Raw genomic sequence first — 20,017 nt, 5'->3', positions numbered from 1 at the left:
TCTCTCTCTCTCTCTCTCTCTCTCTCTCTCTCTCTCCAAGGTAGTCACTGGTAGCACAATAGAAGAGAGTGTAGTCACTAGTAGAGAAGCAACAACAACAAGGTCAATAATAGCATAGTAGTACAACGGAGGAAGAGGTGGCGGTAGTAGTGGTGTTGGCAAAGGAGACAGTAGTAGCATTGGTAGTGGTAGTAGTAACGACATTTGAGACAACAGTGGCGTTGATAGCGGAAGTAGCATCAATTTATGGCAATAGAGGTGGCACGAGAGAAAAAATGGGGAGAGAGAGAGAGAGAGAGAGAGAGAGAGAGAGAGAGAGAGAGAGAGAGAGAGAGAGAGAGAGAGAGAGTTTGATTCCCAATTAAGAATGCTACAAAAATTGCAACCTACTCTTTCACACGAGCCAAATCATAATTCGATACATAAGTATTTACAAGGCAACAAAAAGCTGTTCTATTTTGTGTTGCCTCTCCTAAAGCCTTTCGCCTTTCTTTGACACTTTAGTTGCCTTCAATGTTGAGGACATGCCTTCACTTGCTATAGTTGTGAATATCTCTCCCTCATGGTCCACTTTCATACTCTCCATGCCCCCTCGTCTCCTTGGTCAACATTGGTCTCTGTATGCCTTTTCCCTTTCTTGGGAATCTTCTTCTTGCATTTAACATCTTGATCTTATTGTAGTTTCATACAATTGGTGATCATATACTTCAAAAACTTTACTCTTAGATACCAAACACGATCATTCTTGTAACAATCATTGGAAAGTTATTTATGATAGTTTGTACGATAAACTATCTTAACATCTTTTGATCAAGAGGTTACCACAACAACTTGTCTATACTCTATATTTGGAAGCAGATTATTAGAAGGCATTGGAAGTATTCTTTCAAGAACTTCAATCAATCTTGTTGCATCTCTACTCTTCTTTCCATGAGGAGATGCAACACTCCACGGAGGAGTTACATAAGGCTAACACTGAGCTTGCTTCACAGAGAGAGAGAGAGAGAGAGAGAGAGAGAGAGAGAGAGAGAGAGAGAGAGAGAGAGAGAGAGAGAGACTCTATGCTATTATAAGGGGCCATAAAGCAACCTAGCATTTTTTCACTAGCAAATATGAGAAAAGTAAAGTATAGTGCATGGGGAAGAGGTGAGGGAAGCAAGTATCTTGCAACACCGTTGCATTGCCACGAAACTCGCAAAGGAATGCTAGTATTACTTCACGCAAGGAACATTGGTAATAGATGATAAATGTTTCAAACGCCCAAAACATTAAATCAACCTTTTTACTTTGGTTGTATTAAAGGTCTCGTGGAAAGTGAAAAAATGATTCTTCCTTGCCTGGGTGGGTCTTGAAGCGTGGAGGAGCTAGGAAAGTGATGGAATATTTAATCGATTAGAAAATGATGGAGACTTAATAAATAAATGATGATATAGTGTGGAAGGGACTTAAATTACCGGGCGGTCTTTCCTTCTGCTGCTGCTTCGTTTTTCTTCTTCTTCTTCTCAACAGGAAAAAAAACCAGCAGTTCGCCGCTCTCGGCTCGTTGCTTGCTTCTTCTTCTTCTGCGCTTTGCAAACATCGTCTTCCTTCGAGGAGTCTCGCGGAAGGTCAATCGTGCTGAAGAACAGTATAAATCGAGACACTTTCCGCGCGCTTCTCTCAAAGCAAGAACAAGGTCTGTGTTTTCTTTTCCTCCTTTGTTGATTGAGGCATAGTTTGGATCTGTTGATTCGCAGAAATATGGAAGCTTATCTGGCTTGGTCGTCTATGTCTATAACGTGGCACTCGCATTGGTTTGGTTCCGTTTGTCCATTTCACTGTTCACCTGCAATCATCAAGGTTACAACAGTGAATACGATTGTGTACGAAGGCAGGTATAACAGGTCACAGTTGTGTCCGAGCAACTGATTCCTCGTGCGCATATGATTTTATTTGGACCAACGCAAATAGAACAAGCAGGCTCTGATTGAAGTTGTCTGTTGCTTCTGGTCAGTGGAGCGCTTCAGGAAGCATGCTTGTATCTTCTCACCAGTCACGGGAAGCTTTGCCTTACGGAATGATGTCCCACTAAAATCTGCACGTCAAATGGCATCTAGTTTTTTAGCAGTCAGTTTGGGGTTTTGCCAGCAGTCAGATGGTATAGTTCTATGAGTTTGTTCTCTAAACAAGAGGCAATAAAAATTCTATTATTGTTACGTTGGCTAGCTTATGGAAAGTGACATTCTGAGCTTGAATCTATCAAATTATGCTGATAGTGTACCAGAAATCGAAACATTATGAATTTGTTGACATGCTAGTGAGGGAATTCAATATGTAATGTCCAATGAGCAATGTGGAGTTCATACAATTGACGTTTTGTTCATGTATATTTTGGATGGAGGGGTTGGACACACCAGTGATTGAAGTCAAGGATTTAAGGAAGGCAAAGACAAATGTCAAAGACATATGAGATAGAGAACAAGGATGTCAAGAAAGAAGATAGTAAAAGATAGAGCAAATGAACTCTAGGCTAAGCTATTTCATTAGATGTTTTGTATAATGGACAAGGAAGACCATTGTGATTGCGTCAGCATTCAGTGAGTTCATGCATGCTATCTCCTGGTTGTGAGTTGCATTAGAATTTGATGAAGATGGAGGAGCTCTGACTGTCCATTGCATTTCCAGTCTAGAGTTAGTCCATATTGACACTCCTTGAGTGGTGCATTACCAATTTTGACACGTGGTAGGCAGGAGGCAGCATTTCTTCCTAGTCATTAGTATTAAATGTTGGTTGGACAGCATGTGGCAGCATTTATGGCAGATTGGTAGCATTTTTCCTTGGAGGTTGATAGGTTGGCCAGTTTGACGTGTATGAACATGGCAATCAACACGTGTTGCAAATTAGAGTTGAAGGCTTGACAGTGTGCACAAGAGGGAGAGAGAGAGAGAGCTCAAGTACAAGACAAGGTCTTGTTTAGTTAGTTGCTCAAAGTACAACTAGTACACTCTCCCTTTCATTGAGTGTGTACTTTAGACTGTTTATATAGCCACTGGAGGAGTTAGGGTTAGGGTTTCCCCTGTCCTCCAACCCTTTTACACCTAGCTATCCTTATCCTCTCTAATGTAGGGAGAGTTCCTATGCTTATCTTTTAACACCCCCCCTAATGCCAGGTGGCATTGGATACAAACATAATAGGATGCCTCCCCTTAATTCTCAATGAGATGCCTTTATAAATCAGGCTACAAGAAAAGGTTATAGGTAGAGAGCGTTACAAGACTCAAAAGAGTCGGTCACCTGTGGATTGGGAGGCAAAGTTGACCTCCAATTCCTTAGGTACTTCTGGAACACCGAGACACTTATATTGGTGATATGCCCAGTCTTTTTGCATTTATTGCACTTCATTTTGTTAGGATATTTCTTCTAGTAGTTGCTCATAATATCCCCGTTTTTGTGATAGAAGAAGCACTTAGTAGAACTTGTATGAACTAACACTTGCTCATAGGAAGTAAATGCTGAAGACCCTTCAGTATGGTTTCTCTTCTCTTCATCCAGGCATGATTGGATGGTACTTGCTAAAGTTGGGTTCAGGATATTAGTTAGGGTAGTTACAAGGGTTGGAAAAACCTTCTTCACAAACTTTAGTAGGATGGCAATGGCATCTTCATCATGGATAGGTGCTTGAACGGAGGCAAGCTGTGCCATAAGCCTCTTCATATGTGAAATGAACTTGCTTAGATCTTCTCCCTGTTTGTATTCCAAGCTAAAAAACTCAATCTTGAGAAAAATCTTGGAGTTCTTCCTTGTAGCACGGTAGAGCCTTTTGAGCTCATTCCATTTTTCTTTTGCAGTTGAGAGTTGGTCAATGTGATGAATTAAGGATTAATCTAAACGAAGCATGATGATGGCCTGAGCCCGTTCATCATCTTCTACATCAAGGGGATTAGATGGGTCAATTACTTTGGTTCCTTTTATGAAGGGCGAATATCCTCTTTCCATCATTTTGTATTTGATCAAAACTTGCCAAGGATGGAAATCTTTTCCATTAAATTTTCGAATTTGAGGACAGACATCAGCATATGTTGTGGCCATTGGAAAGGTCTTACCACTTGTTAGAGCAAGGGCAGTGTCTAGTCCCTTACAACCTTGTCACTGAGCAAATCAAACAATTGATATCAAAGTTGTAATGAGGAAAAAGGCTGAAAATCACACATATGTAATATTTCAAAATATGACTTGGGTGGTCCTTTCTTATGTGCAATCTTCTCCGGAGGTTTAATGGTCTTTTTAGGCTTCAATGATGTGAACCTAGACTGGACTTCGGGCTCCTCCTTGTGGTATGGCTTAGTGGATGAACCTTGTGTTGGACAAGGACGGTCTATGATTTCAATACTTGTTGCTGATGATTCTGAGGAGAGTATAATGACACTCATTTCTTTGATTTCATTGACCAATGTACTTGAAAAAAAAAAGTCACACAAGATATGCAATACAAGTTTAGGATATGATGGTCTATGTGTTTATAATTGTACACATAGCCTTACAACATGAAGTAAAGTACTCAATTGTTTTAACTTTCTGATGAAAAACATTCAAATTTTGTAAGTACCAGCAGCAATAATGATTGAGCAATGTGTCTTAGTGCTTACAAGCACTCATCTGTAGCTCATATTGCTAGAGATGGTAGATGTCGGTTTTGATAAGCTTGATGATGATTCCGAGGAGAGTATAATGATACTCATCCCTTTGATTTCATTGACCAGTGTACTTGAAAAAAAAAAGTCACATAAGATATGCAATACAAGTTTAGGGTATGATGGTCTATGTGTTTATAATTGTACACATAGCCTTACAACATGAAGTAAAGTACTCAATTGTTTTAATTTTCTGATGAAAAAAATTCAGATTTTGTAAGTACCAGCAGCAATAATGATTGAGCAATGTGCCTTAGTGCTTACAAGCACTCATCTCTAGCTCATGTTGCTAGGGATGGTAGATGTCGGTCTTGATGAGCTTGATGATGACCTTCCAAGTACAATAACCTTTGAGATAAGGTTCCTAGATTAGTAACTGACTCAGGAAGAGTTGACTCAGTGATTAAAATCATTGTTAATGACCAAACATTAAAAAATTTAAAAGTTGAAGAAGCTTGAAGCTTCCTGGCTATGGCTGCGAGGAAACTGGCAGTTAGGGTTTGGTTGATTTCAGCCAATACAGGAAGAATTTTAGCAAACCCTCTTAGCGGGAGATAGCTCACTGGTGGGGCTTTAAAAGCCCTATGGTGGCCAAGGAGATTGCGCCACCTACTGACCACGCCATACCTGGAAGCATCACATTGCCTAAAACTGTGCCGATTCTGAGCTTGATGCAATGTCGTCCTTCTGCGTGGCTAATGTGGGGGTTTATGGGACTGGGGTGTTGCGCCTTGAGTTGGGGAAGAGTTCCTTAGAAGGGGCCTTGAGCTGAAACCTCCTCCTTTGTTCTCCCCAAGTCCTCCATCAAAGGTGGGTCTAGTTGGCTATGGAGGTAAGAGGTAAAAGATGAAGATGATGGAAAATCATATGCATTTAATGAAGTTGAGGGTATAGGAAGCTGAAGGGATCAGAGAAGGCTCTGATACCATGTTGCAAATCAGAGTTGAAGGCTTGAGAGAGTGTGCACAAGAGGGAGAGAGAGAGAGCTCAAGTACAAGACAAGATCTTGTTAGTTAGTTGCTCAAAGTACAACTAGTACACTCTCCTCTTCATTGAGTGTATACTTTAGGCTGTTTATATAGCCACTGGAGGAGTTAGGGTTAGGGTTAGGGTTTCCCCTGTCCTCCAGCCCTTTTACACCTAGCTACCCTTATCCTCTCTAATGTAGGGAGAGTTCCTATGCTTATCTTTCAACAACATGAACCTACTCTAAAGCTGAAACACAATCAGATTCCACCAGCCATTGAAAATGCAATTGCCATGTGCATGTAAGGAACGTCAACATAAAACAGCCAAAAAAAAGGTCAGCTCGAAGGGTCAAAAACAATAGATTTACCATAATGCTTGTAGTCCAAGTGGACACACAAAGTCAACAACTGAGTGAATAGGCAGGGGACTGCATAGGAGACTAACACAAAGCAGCTTTTGCACTTATGAAGCATCGAGAGTAAAAAATGCAGGGTAGTCAGCTTTGTCCAGTAGGTTGCACAGCAACGAGAAGGTTCGCCCAGCTTAAACTCAGCATGCAATTGGTTGCCCGGCTCAAGATGATGACTTTCTACATGAAAACACAATGATTGACAACCTCCTTGGTAGTAGACCAGCCTCTAGAAAATCTGAAACAACAGGAATTACATCACAAAGCACCAAAATCTGCAACACTAGTCATTCAATACCATGTGAGAATGAGCAAATAAACGGGAAAAACATAAGTGCGGAATATTGAAAAGAATGAAGAATGAAAGAAAGGAACATAAGAACTCAAAGATTGAATGAGCAATGGAAACCATAACACATGATTGTGGCTGCCACATGGGGATCCATCATCTATTGGTTTGGTTGTGGCTGTCCAGAGGTTGATTGTGCTGGCTACCGTATAGGCAATGTTTTTCAGCCTATGTGACGCTGTTCTAATGCTGGCAATGTTGTTTTTCAGCCAGTTGATTCTGTTCCAAGGCACGTGATGGCAATAGTAGGGTAGGCAATGGTTGCTATGGTGAAAGAGATGCTATCCTAAGCTAGTGATGCTGTTCATGAATATCGAGAATGATCTCATAGCTTTGTGTAGATCTGCTAAGACTTTAGGCTTTTTTGAGAGAACTTGTTAGCAAAGGTGTGTCTTATATAATCATCTCCTACCTATGAACCTCAGTCTGAGTAAGTTGAGGACATTAGGAGCTCTAACATTGTCATTGTCAATCATTTTATGTACTTAAGGCATTTTAGATGGTGGGCATATCAGTGTGTTTCTTTTTAGGCCCCGTAGGCTGTCTTGTCCTATTTATTCAGGCTCTTCCTCCTCAGTCAGTCAGTCACTTATCATCACCTATGGAGGTTTTACTGGGGAGAGGAGCCAATGCCGGTGCCCACACAGCTAGTGACTCACTGTTGTATGCGACTGTCTCGTATTGGATATATGGATTCCATTTCCCCAGCATACATTTGAGTTCTCATCTGTATTGAGTTCTTTAGTGTCCTTTCTTTCCCTTTCTCTTTTGTTTTGTGTTCCAACAGTTTATTACAGCATATGCTTACGCTTCCATTGTTGCTCCACTTCTGACACCTCTCTCACATCATGTTAGCAGATTAGTCAGCTCAGGTATGAGTCTGTGCTGCAGAGGCTACAGCATTTTATGTAGTATTTATTTGGCATTTTTTGGTGCCCTTTTTAGGGCTAGGGAGCCTTTAATGCTAGCCAACTGTATTTATTGCTCCCCCCATTTTATGCCTATATATTGTTGGGGCTCCTCCTCCTCTTCTGTACTTCAGCCATCATTTGTGGATTCTTCTGGGGAGAGAGGAGCCGGTGCCAAGATGCCCACACAGCGAGTGACTCACTGTTGTATGCTGCTGTCTCGTGTTCGATATGGATTCCGCTTCCGGAGCATACATCTGAGTTCTCATTTGTGTTTGTGTTTATTCATTCATTCTTTCTCTTGTCTTGTGTTTCAGCAGTTTATTTCAGCATGTTGTTTATGCTTCCATTGCTGCACCACTTTTGACATGGTATGAGATTTCAGGATTTGTGTTTTTGCTGTCTTTGCTGATTTCAGGACTGTTTTCCCTCTTGCTGATCAGGCAGCTACTGCTCCAATCAGGCGACCAGTTTTGCCTGCGTTTTTTGCTGACGTCAGCATCTGTACAGCCTGCGCATCCATTTCAGCCTGCGTTTTGGTGTTGCTGCATCTCCTCATGGCTGGGGGCTTACATCATCAGGCCGTTTTTGCTATTTTTGACTGATTTCTTGGCTTTTCACAGCAGCTTTTGTCTTATTTTGATCAGATTTTGGGTTATACTGCACGTAAACTCTTGCTTTTTGCAGTCTGTGCTCGTGGTTTGGCCGTGTTCCCTCTCCCAATCCCTTCTTTCCTCTACTTCTTTTCTAAATCCTCTCCAGATGGCTCCTCCATGCACATCCACTGATGACAAGCTCCACACGTGGAGTGCCGTGATGAAGGCTTGGTTTATTCAGAAGCGGTTATGGTACGTGGTTGGTGGAGCTATGGCCCGTCCTCAACAACCTTCTCCTGTTCCATCTGATTTTGATGAAGATAACCATGAGGAGGCAGTGCTTACATGGGATTCGGATGATGCTTGTGCTTCTTTGGCCTTACTTTGGTGTATTTCCAAAGAAGTCCTACCGGCTGTCACCTCTTGTACGACAACTTCAGACATGGTCGAAGTTATAGTTGATGTATGAGGTTCCTTCCACCATGAGGGCCGTTACTCTCTATGACCAGCTCCAGCAACTGAAGTCTGAATCCAAAGATACGATTCAATCCTTCCTACTTAGTGTTACCCAACTCCAGGACCAGCTTCGCACTATGCAGTCTGCGCTATTAGAGGCACATCTTGTTGGTACGGTACTCTACAAGCTTCCTCGGGAGTTTGATGGAGTGGTGAATGCTTTACGGACACAGACATCTACGACTCCTGTTAGTTTTCTTCACATGTCCTCCATGCTACTTGAGCATAAGGCTACTTTGCAACTATAGGGGAGGCTTCCGTCACATTATGGATGTTCAGGTGAGGCTCTTGCAGCTTCAGAGAGGGGTTCGAAGATGAAGAAGTTGAAGGCCCAGTGTTACCACTGTGGCAAGAAGGGTCATTTAAGGAAGGACTGCAAAGAGTTAGCGGCTTCCAGGAAGAAAAAGGAGCAGAAGATGAAGACAGATGATGACTCCTCCGACGAGTCATCATCTGTCTCAGATTCTGATTCTGATCCTCCAGCCAAGGCGAAGTCAATGCGCGGAAGGGATCCTCTTCTTCGGATCATGGGAAGGGCTTAGTGGCCCCTTCCTCAGTTGCTTTCTAGTGGTGGTGATGCGGACATCCCTCACGACTCTCCAATGCCAGAGAGGGAGTGTGAGGATGGTGGGATGGGGCAGCCATGCCTCATCTATATGTCTATACAGATGCACAAGATCCAGAGAGGGACATCCCTAACGCATCGACTGAAGTCTGGCAGGAACAAATCTTGGAGCTAGGATTGACATCCAGGTTCATGATGGGCTGGTTACTTGACAGAGAGCGGGAGGTTTTCGTCTGGAGCCCACATGAGGGGATACTTTGGCAGTTTTGGCCGAAGGCGGGGATTCCATGGTCACATGCTCAGTGACATGTTTGGCAGATAGGTCTTGTATGTCCTGCGTGACATAGGTGACATAACACAGAGAGCTGCTATGATTCTTCTCTATTTTCAGGTGGTGCTGTTATGATCGACATCGACGTCAGATACTCTTCGAGGCATCTTGGTGGTGGGCTGGCCACTCACTACTTGGATATCCATGGTTTTTCTGGTGGTTTATGTTGTATAGTTTATGATTCCCTATCATTGTACTATTGTATTGTATCAGATCACCCCTGATCTGAGAGAGGGTGTTAGCAGATTAGTCAGCTTAGGTACGAGTCTGTGCTACAGAGGCTACAACATTTTATGTAGTATTTATTTGGCATTTTTTTGGTGCCCCTTGTTAGCGATATCAGATCCCTGGCCGTACAGTACGGTAGTCTGGTCGGACAGACCAATCAGACTGCCACGTGGCAGTCCGACCTGTACTGGTCAGTCGGCTGCATTTAATGCAGCCGACCTGCATAACAGACCAATCAGACTGCCACGTGGCAGTCCGACCTGTACTGGTCAGTCGGCTGCATTTAATGCAGCCGACCTGCATATTCTGGGCGCATTCATGATCGCTATTTATAGCCGATGTTCTGCTCAGTTTTCCACACTTCTGATCGTAGGTTTCAGGCTGGAGATTCGTGCAGATTACAGTTTTGTTCGTAGGTTATAGGCTGGAGATCGTGCAGACTGCAGCGGACTTCGAGGTGAACAGCAGGTTGCATCGTCGAGGTGGAGACACGCAGTCCCGCGCACTGCGCCCGTGTACATATCTGCATATCTTTGTATACATCACATTTTATACAGCAGATCTTCATCTTCCATTGTCTCTTTCTCTCTCCCTCTTCTCTCTGTGTTCACTCTCTCTCTGTCTTGGTCCCACGCTTCCGCATCTCTGCACTCTGACATGGTATGAGGGCAGTGAAGAAGGGCTGACTGAGTGAAGAACCTACCTGAAGAGGAGATTCCATTGCGACACAAGGTTGCATTTCCAGCGTTCGAGGGCAAGTGGGAGGGCTGCGCATCGGAACAAGGCTGAAGCGAGCGTGGGCGCACGGGAAAGGAGTCCAGTTGGTGGATTTACTGCTGTCTGAAGAGGAGGAAGGCTGTGTTTTCAGCTTTCAAGTGCAGGTTTTGCTTTTTCATTGCCTCCGGCGGGTGAAGAAGGTACGGGACGCGGAAGAAAGAGCCCTAGCAGGCTGCGTTTTCACAGTTAGAGGGGGCTGCTTATGCGTTTGTGAAGGCATTACAGGTGAAGATGTCTACAGAGATTGACTTGGAGTTCCAGACGATCATGGATCGGAAGGTGCCTGTCTTACCGGCTCTTTCCGCAGATCAAAAGCTCGATGGCGACTATTACCGCATCTGGCGCGTGATGATGTTGGCCATCCTTGAGTCTTATGATTTGGCAGAGCTGGTACAGGAGGAGATTGACCGGCCCTCGGTGAGAGATGAGTCCAAACTCTCTTCCGATGCTCGTGCGGAGTTGGCCAAGGCACAGTCTCACTGGGATAAACTGAATGCCCGGATTCGTTCTTTTCTTTTTTTGTCTTGTACTATAGTTGTGATAGCCCACATCGAGTACTTGACGGTGGCTCGGGAGATATGGCTGGAGCTTGATCAGATGTATAACCGGATGATCCTTATGAAGCGGGTTTCTTTGGAGGTGCAGATGCGGACCTTGTCCGTGAACAAGTCTTCTTCGTTGCGGGAGCACATCAACAAGCTTAGACAGCTTCAGATGCAGGTTTAGAATGCGGGAAAGCCGATTTCCTCCGAAGACATGGTGATCACACTCTTGTTCCAGTTGACGCCACGATTCTGTGCTTTTTACTCCGCCCTTATTGCTTCGGGGCGTGAGTCTACTCTTCGGTGGGAAGAGCTGGTTTCTATGGTCTTGGACCAAGAGGAACAACTGAAGGGACATTATACTTCCAAGTCGGAAGCCTTGACAGGTCAAGCCTCTCAGAAGAAGGGGAAGGACCAAAAGAAGAAAAAGGAGGACAACAAGTCAAAGAAGGACAAGGACAAAGAATCCACATGCCATATTTGTGGAAAGACCGGCCATTGGAAGAAGGATTGCCCCGACAAAGACAAGAAGGACACCAACAAGAAGGAATCGAAGGATTCTGGAGCGGTGGCTCCACCCTCATCAGTTGCGTTTTTTCATCTAGCAGTCATTGAGGACTCTACACCGAAGGCTTCTGATGCTGCGATGACAGCTCCCCAGGCTCGAGAGTGGATCGTTGACAGTGGTGCCTCTCGGCACATGACTCCATCAGTTGGTGTTGCCCAGTTGCGACCTTCACATGGGCAGATTCTCATCGGAGATAGCTTTTCGGTGTCTATAGCAGGACGGGGTGAGATGCAGCTTATTCCAGATGGACGTGGTGGTACCCATACCTCAGAGGTCTTGCATGTGCCAGGTTTGGGTAATCATCTACTTTCGGTTCATAAGATTTGTTCACTTGGACTTTTAGTGGAGTTTGACAGTGATTCGGTGCGAGTCCTTGATCGTGGGTCAAGGAAGGTTCTCTCATCAGGATATGAGGAGAACGACATCTACAAATTGACGTCTTCTACCACTCTCCCTACTCTTCTTCTTACCTCTCAGACACAGTCAGAGCTATGGCATGCTCGGTTTGGTCACCTCAACTATGATTATCTTCGGAGGGCGTCACGTGGACAGCTTGTTCGAGGGTTGCCGGACATAGTGGTGAGCCAGCAGCCATGCGTCTCCTGCATTCGTGGGAAGCAGCATAGGGATGCGATTCCCAACAAAGCTTCGCGGCGGTCTACTTCACCGATGGAGCTTGTATCTACGGATCTTTGTGGCCCTATGAGGAATGAGTCCTTGAAAGGGAGCTCGTACTTCATGTTGATCGTAGATGACTACAGCAGGATGACTTGGGCCTATTTCTTGGCGTTGAAGTCGGAGGCTTTCTCCCACTTCAAGGATTGGCTTCTCTTTGAGGAGAACCGATCGGGCCGGCGATTGAAGACCTTGCGATCCGACAAGGGTGGTGAATTTGTTTCTAATGAGTTTGCTCGTTTGTGTGCAGATAAAGGTATTCACCAGGAGTTTGCTAACACCAATACTCCTCAAGAAAATGGCATTCTTGAACGGAAGAACTGAAGTGTGATCGAGATGGCGCGCACCATGATGGAGCACCAACAGACAGCTCAATTTCTGTGGGCCGAGGCTGTGGCTACTGCAGCCCACATCCTTAATTGATCCCCCACTTCGGCCATTGATGGGATGACACCTTTTGAGGCTTACTTTGGGACTAAGCCCGATGTTTCTTATTTCAGGGTTTTTGGGTGTGATGCCTATGTTCACATTCCCAAGACTCATCGGGATAAATTTGAAGCAGCTTCCCAAAGACAGGTGTTTGTTGGCTACAGTTCTCAGTCCCAAGGCTATCGTTTGTGTGATCTCGTCAAGCGGGATGTGTACACCAGTGGAGATGTGCGGTTCGTGGAGGTTCCGGCCATAGCAGCGGGTGAGGAGCATCCTGTTCTTGGAGATCCAGGGGAGAGTTGGGCTCCCGAGATAGTTCCTTTGGAGCCAATGCCTTTTGATTTCGATTCTGTTTCCGATACAGAGTCTACTGTTCCACCGGTCACCCCCGAGGAGTTACCACCGGTGGATATCCCAGAGTCTTCAGCTGATGGAGAGAGACGAGGAGAGGTCCGGCCTCCTCCTCGTTGGGCTCGTGACACACTCCGAGATTCAGGGATCGAGGGGGTCCTTGAGGAGTGGAGACCGCAAGATGGTCCGCGGCGGTCACGGCGGCACCAGGCACATTCTATGGAGCTTGTTTGCTCTAACTATTGTTTGATGACCCGTGTTATGCAGGATTGAGAGCCCACCTCCGTGAAGGAGGTTTTACAGTCCGCACCATGGAAGAAAGCTATGGAAGCCGAGTTGGAGGCTATTGAGAGGAATGGCACTTGGTATCTCATGCCTCGCCCCTCGAATAAGAAGGTGATTGGTGTCAAATGGGTCTTCAAGACCAAGTACCTTAGCGATGGTTCTTTGGACAAGCACAAGGCTCGCCTTGTTGCTAAAGGTTTTGCACAGCGCCCAGGGATTGATTGTTATGACATTTTTGCCCCCACTGCTCGTATGGCGACTATTCGAGCTGTTCTTGCCTTGGCTGGCCATAGGAGATGGCCTGTCTACTAGTAGGATGTGAAGTTGGCCTTCCTCAATGGTGATTTGAAGGAGGAGATCTATGTCGAGCAGCCTCCTAGCTTTGGATCTTTAGATGGGCAAGTCTACAGGTTAAAGAAGGCCTTGTATGGCCTCAAGCAAGCTCCGCGTGCGTGGAACGAGAAGATTGACTCGTTCCTTCAGTCACAGTTGGGATATCGGCGTTCCAAGGCCGATCTGCAGCTTTATGTCCACACTTCCGAGGTTGGTTGTGTGCTTTTTGTGTTGTATGTTGACGATTTGATTGTCACAGGTGATCATGCACAAAAGGTCAAAGAGACGAAGGCAGCTTTACATCAGACGTTCGAGATGACGGACTTGGGTCTACTCCACTTTTTCTTGGGCCATGAGATTTATCAGTCTCATAGGGGGGTTTTCATATCTCAGCAGCGATATGTACAGGAGCTCTTGGTTTCTTTTGCGACGGACCATTTCTATTCCTATGGATCCGAACTGGAAGGCCACTTCACATTCCACTTCTCCCTTGGCGGATGCTTCCCGTTATCGTCAGTTGATTGGATCATTGATTTGGCTCCTCAACACTCGTGTTGATCTTTGTTTTGCTGTTGATCTCTTGGCGCGGTTCATGAGTGAACCTCAGATGGTGCATTGGCAGGCTGCCCAGAGGATACTTCGGTATTTGAGGGGGACATCTGACTTAGGGATTCATTATCCAGTAGGCACAGGTGGTTCAGATCTTGTACTTGCAGGTTGGAGCGACTCGGATTGGGCTGGTGATGTGGACCACAGGCGGTCTACTACAGGCTACTGTTTTACCTTGGGTGCAGGTGTTATCTCGTGGAGTAGCAAGAAGCAGCCCACGGTAGCCCTTTCGTCTATTGAGGCGGAGTATCGGGCCGCGTCTTCCACCACATGTGAGGCTGTGTGGCTTCGGCGATTGTTGGAGGAGCTTGGCGTCCCCCAGACTCGTCCTACTTTGTTGCAATGCGACAATGAGAGTTGCATTGCCTTGGCACGGAATCCTGTTTTCCATGCCCGGACGAAGCACATAGAGATCCAGTACCACTTCATCAGAGAGAAGCTTCTGGATGAGACCATCGCTGTGGAGTACTGCAAGACGGAGGACAATCTTGCAGATTTGTTTACGAAGGCGCTTCCCCAGGCTCTACTTCGGAGACATGCCAGATCCCTCAGGCTTTTGCCCCGTCTAGGCTCTGAGAGGGGGTGTTAGCGATATCAGATACGTGGCAGTCCGACTTGTACTAGTCAGTCGACTGCATTTAATGCAGCCGACCTGCATATTCTGGGCGCATTCATGATGGCTATTTATAGCCGATGTTCTGCTCAGTTTTCACACTTCTGATCGCAGGTTTCAGGCTGGAGATTCGTGCAGATTACAGTTCTGTTCGCAGGTTACAGGCTAGAGATTGTGCAGACTGCAGCGGACTTTGATGTGAACAGCAGGTTGCATCGTCGAGGTGGAGACACGCAGTCCCGCGCACTGCGCCCGTGTACATATCTGCTTATCTTTGTATACAACACATTTTATACAGCAGATCTTCATCTTCCACTGTCTCTCTCTCTCTCCCTCTTCTCTCTGCGTTCACTCTCTCTCTCAGTCTTGGTCCCACGCTTCCGCATCGCTGCACTCTGACACCCCTTTTAGGGCTAGGGAGCATTTAATGCTGGCTGATTGCATTTATTGCTCCCCCCATTTTATGCCTATATATTGTTGGGGCTCCTCCTCCTCTTCTGTACTTCAGCCATCATTTGTGGATTCTTTTGGGAAGAGAGGAGTCGGTGCCAGGATGCCCACACAGCCAGTGACTCACTGTTGTATGTTGCTGTCTCGTGTTCGATATGGATTCAGTTTCCCGAGCATACATCTGAGTTCTCATTTGTATTTGTGTTTATTCATTCATTCTTTCTCGTCTTGTGTTTTAGTAGTTTATTTCAGCATGTTGTTTATGCGTCCATTGCTGCACCACTTCTGACACATCATGGGTGATTTGATACAATTCAAGGAGACAAGGATAATGACTCATCGTAGGCCATACAACAAAGACCACATATATGACCATCTTGGCAAAAATGCACTTTGAGTATGTGTGAACATGGATTCTCCGCCTTTGGCCAAGAGTGCCAAAGTATCCCCTCATGTGAGCTTGGTCTAGGAGCAAATCCTGCTCCCTATTAAGTAATAATTGAACTTGGAAGTCAATCCTAGCTCCAAGATCTCAAAACTTGCCAAACTTCGGTCGACGAGTAAAAGAAGTCCCTCTATGGAACATGTGCACTTGTATCCTGTATAGATTATGCTCATTGCTCCCACCTCACCACCCTCTCATATTCCCTCTCTGGCAGTGGAGAGTCGTGAGGGTGATTGCATCACCTGCACTAGAAAGTAGTAGGAGGGGTTGGCAGGCCCTTCTAACACTAAAATGCCCAGACCATTGCCACAAATGCCCAAACTCACTCATGAGTTGATAATTGCTAACAACTGGTCTTGGCTTGTGAGAGCAATTGGAAAGATGTACTCGAATATTGCAAATCCATGAGTAGTGGTATTTGATTGGCCTACTAAGGGCTGAGTTTGGAAAGAAAGCCAACAAGCGGAGCTTTTTGAGTAGTAACAATTGTACAAGAAATTAATAATAATAAAAGAAACACCACTAGGGGTGTCCGACTTTGGGGCCAGTCTTTCTATGTGTCCAAGCCTAGGAATATTCTACTCCACCATTTGATTGGTATTTTATTACTAGATTTTTGTTTCTAAGATTAAGTGCGTGTAAGTTAAAGATAATTGCCTTATGATTCACCAAAGGTCAGTTTCATGGTTGAGATGCTAGGACATTACTAAATTCCTTTTTTTTGGGGGGGGGGGGGGGGACTCCATGATTGCTTAGGGTGTGAGCACCTTAAGTGTTAAAATTCAGTGTCGCAAAAAAAGCATTCAAGAAGATGTCCCATGTGGAATGAAGCAAGGATTTTTTAAAGGACCGAGATCTCTTGGAACAAAAGTTTCTCAATATGCAGATGATGTAAAGAAGGAATGGGAGTCCAGTCCTCTAGTACATGGGGATTAGATGGATGATGTTACTTTAATAAAGTCTTTTGCCTAGCTTTTGAAGAATCCCAAGTTTGTTGCATTGTAAGATTCTTCAGAGACCGCAAATTGGAGGCAGGTTACACCTATTTGAGGTCCTTGTATGGTTCAAGAATAGCCCACTTGATATTAGACTCCAGCATTTTGTTGGACAACGATCAATAAAACCATTAGTGCAGAGTGTTCTCCCAGTAGAGTAGTATTTTGGATGCTAAAATTAATTGGCAAGGTAATAATTTTCAGCAGGTGCAGCATGCAGCTCAGCCACCATCTACTCATCTAGGTTATTTTGGAGGAGGCCCTTGGTTCTAAACTATGGCAGCGAATGCTCTGGCTGGCCAAAGCCCTAGCAGCACTGAATTAACAGGTTTGCATGGAAATGTGTTTGGAGGTATGCAAACTTATCTATCCGAATAATGGACCCAAATGTGGGCGCCAAGTGAGGCTCTTAGGTGGGGGTGCAACCTAACTTACCAAGCATGTTGGTAGTGACTATTTGGTAATGCAAATTCAGCACCCATGACTAGTAGTATTGGTCAAACAATTCATAGTACAAGTTAGCCTAGATTCTTACAGTTGGCTGTATGACAATCTCACTCCCATGGATTGGATCCAACTCTATGACACGGTGGTGTACCTCCTCTGCTGAGTAGAAACATGAACTTGAGAATGGTAGTGAGAGTGACGATTCATGAGGTATCTGAGAAGGAGTGTGATGAGCTAGCTAGGGGGCATCTAGTAATCGTTAAGGCAATGATTGGGATGAGCAGAGAGAAGTCCTAGTAGTGAGGGAAGTCCAATCACATAGTCCAGACTCCATGGTCCACCCTGTTGGTGTTAGCTTGCCTATTTTAGGGTTTGTCAATCTCTGTCATCTCTTGGTTGTGAGCTCCTGTTAGAGTTTGATAGAGACATTGGAGCTCTGATAGTTTAGTGTGCATTTCACATGCATTTCCTAGGTTTTCCAGTCATTTTGCTGCCCCTTGCCGCATTATGACTGCTCCAGACTGCCACATCTACATCTGTACTGCCATGTCAGCATTTATGTAGTATTCTGGTGCAGTTGGATTGCATTTATTGTAGTCGCCAGGGATGCAGGTCAGCCCAATTTTAGGGTCCAGATTCAGGTTGGCCACTTTGGGGGGATTTCTGCTATTTATACCCCCCTCCCACTTGGCAGCTCATTCTCATCTTGGCTTTCTGCAGGTTGTTGATTTGGACACACTGTCTTTGGCATACTCCTCCGTCTCCGGTGCTACCATCATCATTCTCAACCTAATCCAGTGTTCGCACTGACTCCCTGGGTTGTGTGCAAGGACTGATCAGTTCACTCTTTTGTATTCAGCATTCATCTTCAGTTAGTGCAGATTTCTTTCTTCAATCTCTTGCTGTCTCTCTCTTTCTCTCTCTCTGTGTTCATGGTTCTCTTCGGTTGAACTAGAAGCAAGTGGATCTTCCACAATGGGGGGTGTGTGCAAGGCTCACTGTAAATGAGCAAGCCATGAGCCCCTGATAGAAGGTGTTTTTTGTAGGTTGTATAGGGTGTTGTGTTGCCGTGTTTATATCTTTGCCCTTTAGTCACTGAAAGAAGCATGCTTGCTCATCCTTACTATTGACCACTTGTACTATATATGATTAAGCCCATCCTTGTGTAGTATTGCTACACTTTCAAATCCCTGGGTGTAAAGAAATACCCTAATTACTGATATTTACTACTAGAAAATAGGAAAACATACTAAAATAATGATATGCTTTTAGGAAGATACAGATATGGATGAAGGGGTAGACTTTGTGCGTTGGATATATCAAGAAGTGTATTAAAAACAATGTTTCTATGGTTATGTTTGATTTTGGATTTGAGAATGATGAGGCATGTATCTTATGGGTCCATGCTTGTAACGACTAGATGTGTTATGAAATATGGTGTTTCAGGATGTTGGGATCCCAAGCTCAATACTCATTAGCACTCTCTGGAGTGTGAAAAAGCTCACCTGTCAGTGGTGGTCCTATGCTCCTGAGGTAGGTAGGTGTTTATTTTGTTTTGATTAGAGTTAATGAGCTGGAGAGAGTTTCGTACTCCAATGGATGCCAAAATGCAAAAAGGCAGCCTTTGAAGACATCTAGCAACAGTATATGCCAGATCTCTAATAGACAGAGCAATGAGGAGAAGAAAACTGCAGCCTTCGGAGGGCTGTCGACAGTTGGAAACAACACCATGGCAAGATGGAGGCTAGAAATAAGTGTTGGATGGGTAAAGGCAATGCCAGGCAGCTTCGACTGAGATGTCCTTTGCGGATAGGGTGTGGGTAGCGAAGCTAGATCACTTGAAACCTGCATAAATGAGATTGGGCTGAATGGGAGGCAAACTATCTATTTATTGAAAGTTTGGGGCCTCCCAAATTAGGGTTTATGTGTGCAACACCAAAACTCTGTTGAACCACTCCCGGTTATTTTACCAAGGGAGCCTAAGTGTTGCAAAGGCAGATGGAAACACAAGTTTTTTTTTTTTTTTTGGGAGGGCTTTGTTGTGTTTTTCAAAAATCTAAGATTTATCATTAAGTGAGGGTTTTCAAAAAGTATTTGGTTGATTAGCAGTCTTCCAAAGGGAGATAGGGATTGTTAGTCCCAAGACCTTCAGTAAAAATAAACCTATCCCAACCACTATTGGGTATTGACAATGAAGAAGTCTTCCAAAGGGAGATAGGGATTGTTAGTCCCAAGACCTTCAGTAAAAATAAACCTATCCCAACCACTATTGGGTGTTGACAATGAAGAAAATAGGCTAAGTGTGGGAAGCATCTATGGCAGGTATATGGAGAGGCAAAAAAGAAGTGCGGAAGCTAAACAAGCTAAGCAAGCAAGGGAGATTGCTTGAGAGATTGCCACGTGCAATGCCACAAATATGGTGGATCTAGAGTCGACTAGTCTAAAGGCTAAAAAGGGATAAATGTGCACAGATGCATGTTTGCACGAACAGAATGCTAATGCATTGGAGGTATTCAAGAGGGAGCATGCTCATACAAAATGCAATGCAATGGTGCCACTTGGACAAGTGTCCTCACAAGGAAATTGTTCTCTTGCCCAAGTGCCTTTTTACAATCATGAAGGATTAAATTAGCCAGAGTCATATAACTATATGTGCATAAAATCATAAAGACTCCGTAAGAAACAAAGTTAAGAAATAATGAGAATCTCAGAAAACTAAATTAAAATATTTCAATGGCTTGGGATCATACTAGGGATATGAGCTAGCAATACATATGCCGAGCAATAGCATGTGCAAGCTCTTCATTTCCAATGGAATGTAATATATTACCGAAGTAACAATTATAATACATTGGGTTAACAAGTAAAAGATTAATGGTTTAAATTAGCTACAATCATATAATTGCATTACAAACTATATGTTCAAAAATTATGAATACATCAATATAAATCCATG

At 44.5% G+C, this 20,017-nt stretch overlaps 1 protein-coding gene across 6 annotated transcripts in view; it reads left to right on the top strand.

Moving 5' to 3' along the window:
* Nucleotides 1–1,457: 1,457 nt before the first annotated feature.
* Nucleotides 1,458–20,017, top strand: part of LOC148040942 (uncharacterized) — a 117,915-nt gene continuing 99,355 nt past the window's right edge. For 5 of the 6 annotated variants that reach the window (XM_087674891.1, XM_087674882.1, XM_087674855.1 and 2 more), the window contains exon 1: nt 1,459–1,675. The gene's annotated coding sequence lies outside the window, so the exon portion shown is untranslated. Of the gene's footprint in view, nt 1,676–20,017 lie in introns of all 6 variants that reach the window. The other variant, XM_087674900.1, reaches the window with a different exon arrangement.

Source organism: Lygodium microphyllum, chromosome 1, assembly GCF_053477565.2.
Source record: "Lygodium microphyllum isolate KBCC chromosome 1, Lygodium_microphyllum_v1.1.10, whole genome shotgun sequence".
Taxonomy (NCBI): Eukaryota; Viridiplantae; Streptophyta; class Polypodiopsida; order Schizaeales; family Lygodiaceae; genus Lygodium; species Lygodium microphyllum.
Note: the sequence above shows the minus strand (reverse complement) of the source record. Positions and strands in the feature narration are given on the sequence as shown.